The sequence below is a fragment of the Aethalodelphis obliquidens genome, unplaced genomic scaffold (genome assembly GCF_003676395.1).
Source record: "Aethalodelphis obliquidens isolate GAN/ISIS:26980383/991018 unplaced genomic scaffold, ASM367639v1 scaffold35, whole genome shotgun sequence".
NCBI lineage: Eukaryota > Metazoa > Chordata > Mammalia > Artiodactyla > Delphinidae > Aethalodelphis > Aethalodelphis obliquidens.
This window is the reverse complement of record NW_020837979.1, coordinates 10,693,646-10,696,265: the sequence shown is the minus strand read 5'-3', so window position 1 is coordinate 10,696,265 and position 2,620 is coordinate 10,693,646.

The following is a 2,620-nucleotide window of genomic DNA, read 5'->3' as shown; positions in this document are numbered from 1 at the left end:
CTGAATGACACAGCAATTACAACACTTCTAATATTAATAAATTTGAAATAGCCATAATGAAGTTCATTTTCGTGTGAATCTTAGATTCTTTTGTCCTAGAGAGATGATGGGCCAAGGCCAGTTCTTGGCATATAATTAGCACTCTGTAAATATGTCAATGAAATGTTTTAGCAAATCTTTGAATGAATGAATGAATGAATGGGCAGATGGTGGATGGATGGATGAATCAGAGCAAATTGATGATCAGGCCAAATTGAAGAAAAGTGGGCTTCAGCTTTTGATCAGACAGTTATCTAGTTTTCTTGAACAGGTCCCTGAAACTCTCTTGGGGCCACTTTCTTTAGGTCACTTTCTTCACTCGTAACAGGAGGGCATTGGCGTGGAACATCTTAGGGTCCTCTTCTAACTCTGCTGGTCTATGAAACGCCTGGCAACAAAGTATCTCTGTGCACAGAGCTCTGAAGTCAACTGCCTTGGTGGCTTCTCATCTCACCTCAAGGATTCCAGACAGAACAGACTTGAATAATTTGTAAGTTTTTCTGCCCTATTTCCTCACATCTGGGAGTAAGGCATTGACACTGGTTGTCCTGCTCCACCCCAGATCAGACGTTTCCTGTGCTCCCACAGCTCCGGGTCAATGTCTTTGCCTTCCTGCCCAGCTGTCCAGTCATGCAGCTTCCTGTGTGCTGCCTTCTTCACCTGTGCTCAACTCCCAAGTGCCTGGTATAATATCTGACACATGGTGGGAACTCAGCGAGTCATGAATAAAAGAATTATGTTCCTATATTTTTTTCCTGGGACAGAAGGAGCTCCGTGGCATAATCTTATTAGGTGGAAACTTCTTTCTCTCCTCAAGATGTGGTTTTTATATGTAGTGGTGGGAAAGAGATCTTTTTTTAAAATTAATTAATTAATTAATTTTTGGCTGCATTGGGTCTCCGTTGCTGTGCATGGGCTTTCTCTAGTTGCGGTGAGTGGGGGCTGCTCTTTGCTGCAGTGCGCGGGCTCTAGGCGTGCGGGCTTCAGTAGCTGTGGCACATGGGCTCAGTAGTTGTGGTTCGCAGGCTCTAGAGCGCAAGCTCAGCAGCTGTGGCGCACAGGCTTAGTTGCTCCGCGGCATGTGGGATCTTCCTGGACCAGGGCTCAAACTTGTGTCCCCTGCATTGGCAGGAGGATTCTTAACCACTGCACCGCCAGGGAATCCCAAGAGATTGTTTTTTAGAAGGAAGGGAACCAGATGCCTTCAAAGCTCTTCCTTGCATGTTAGCTACTAACTTATGGGGAAAGGGAGGAAGGACATTGGCTCAGCTTCCTCCTTCAATTACACCCCTTCCCATGTCCCTGTGCTCTGCATTCCTGGTCTAGATGCCTCATCTCTCAGACTCAGAAGGCAAATAATTTCCCATGCAAGAGGAAGATCTCTTTGTTCGGGAGAGTGTTGTGTGCAGGTGTGATTTGGTGCTTGCTTGAGTTCTTGAAATCTCACCCAGCAGAGCTCACTCAGCCCCTTATCCATAGCTCTCAGCAGCAGCAGTTCTACTTTTGACTTCTTGTATTTTCTTTGTTCCAGTCCACTGAAAGCCTGTGAGACCCTGAGTGCCTCATATGTTCAGCCTACTGCAAGGGGAACCCGTCACTGTCCATTGCTTACTTTTCCTGTATAGGTTATTACAGAATATTGAGTAGAGTTCCCTATGCTATATAGTAGGTCCTTGTTGTTTATTTGATATATAGTAGTGTGTCTGTATTAATCCCAACCTCCCAATTTATCCCTCCCCCCACCTTTCCCCTTTGGTAACCATAAATTTGTTTTCTAAGTCTGTGGGTCTCTTTCTGTTTTGTAAATAAGTTCATTTGTATCCTTTTTTTTAAGATTCCATGTATAAATGATATCATACGATATTTGTCTTTCTCTGTCTGGCTTACTTAACTTAGTATGATACTTTCTAGGTCCATCCATGTTGCTGCAAATGGCATTATTTCATCCTTTCTATGGCTGAGTAATATTCCATTGTATATATATATATATATATATACCACATCTTCTTTATCCATTCATCTGTTGATGGACACTTAGGTTGATTCCATGTCTTGGGTATCATAAATAGTGCTGCAATGAAAAATGGGGTGCATGTATCTTTTCAAAGTATGATTTTCTACAGATATATGCGCAGGAGTGGGATTGCTGGATCCTATGGTAGCTCTATTTTTAGTTTTTTAAAGAACCCCCATACTGTTCTCCATAGTGGCTGCACCAACTTACATTCCCACCAGCAGTGTGGGATGGTTCCCTTTTCTCTACACCCTTTCCAGCATTTATTATTTGTAGACATTTTAATGATGGCCATTCTGACCAAAGTGAGGTGGTACCTCATTGTAGTTTTGATTTGCATTTCTCTAATTAGCGATGGTGAGCATCTTTTCATGTGCTTTTGGGACATCTGTATGTCTTCTTTGGAGAAATGTCTATTTAGATCTTCATTTACTTACTTTTCAAGTACAAAGTCCTTTCTGTGGCAGCCTTTACCTACACTGTGGGAACTTAACCTTCCTTAAACCTGTTTTATTTGAGGAAAAGATGTTGTGGTTTTCAACCTTGTCTCCATCTGCTCCAGATGGG